The sequence below is a fragment of the Pelmatolapia mariae genome, linkage group LG10_11 (genome assembly GCF_036321145.2).
Source record: "Pelmatolapia mariae isolate MD_Pm_ZW linkage group LG10_11, Pm_UMD_F_2, whole genome shotgun sequence".
Lineage (NCBI taxonomy): Eukaryota > Metazoa > Chordata > Actinopteri > Cichliformes > Cichlidae > Pelmatolapia > Pelmatolapia mariae.
Genome location: NC_086236.1, coordinates 24573711 through 24575000, shown reverse-complemented (window position 1 = coordinate 24575000; position 1290 = coordinate 24573711).

Sequence of the window (1290 nt, the reverse complement as noted above, 5' to 3'; positions counted from 1 at the left end):
TGTTAGAGGCTGGGATTTGATGAATTCATCATATATACAACCTTTGATCATCATTTATATCCAGTTGAGAATGAATCTGTGCACTCACATATTAAATGAACTGAAATCAGTAGTGTGATCTCCAGTCTTGATATAAGGAATGAGAGAACTGACAGCTGTTATTTTAATCAGCCTGTCTCAGTTGCTTTAACTCTAAGTATCACAAAGTAATGTGGTAACATCTGGACTGACGAGTTTACTGTCAGCATTGTAATCGCTAGTTTAAAGGCTGTAGGTTGCAGCCATTGCTCTAACACTGTATAAATGTAACAGGCCTCAGTGCTGGTTCTAACAGTCTGAGCTGCTTCCAGCTTTATTTGTGAAGAGCACAGCAGCTTACAAAACACGTAGCTAGCTCGTACAGCTGCGACGTAAAATTTTCATAAGCTAAGATGATCTTAAAATAACGGGGCTACGTGCGGTGATGCTAGCGTTAGCCACGTTAGCACGTTACCTTCAACAGGTGGTCAGACTGCATAAACAGGCACTCAGTCAGAGGTTGGCTCTCCGTTTCGCTGCAGGGTCCCTTCATTCTTCACATATCTGTGTCGAGCCGAGTGTAAATCCCGAGGCTGAACGGCCTTTGTACAAGCACACACGCTTCTTAGCAGGGCGAAGCTATGAGCTAGAAAAATCCAGGCTGGCAGACAGCCTGTGTCTGACCAACCAATCAGAGAGCTCCTTACATCCCACGGTGTGGCTAATTTGAATAGCCTCCAGCAAGTTGTTAATCGAAGAGCTAATCCAGCAGCTAATCCAGCACCTAATCGCGGAGCGAACAGGAAAGGGAAATGGATTTTGAACTGCAGTTTATTAAATTGGAAGTGGAAAAAGGAATTTGAACTGCAGTTTATTAAATTGGAAGTGGAAAAAGGAATTTGAACTGCAGTTTATTAAATTGGAAGTGGAAAAAGGATTTTGAACTGCAGTTTATTAAAGTGCAATTGGAAAAAGGATTTTGAAATGCAGTTTATTAAATTGCAATTGGAAAAAGGAATTTGAACTGCAGTTTATTAAAGTGCAAGTGGAAAAAGGATTTTGAACTGCAGTTTATTAAAGTTCAATTGGAAAAAGGATTTTGAGATGCAGTTTATTAAAGTGCAACTCAAAAAAGGATTTTGAAATGCAGTTTATTAAATTGCAATTCAAAAATGTTTTTTGAAATGCAATTGGAAAACGGATTTTGAAATGCAGTTTATTAAATTGGAATTCAAAAATGAATTTACAATTGCAGAATTTATTCTACAATTC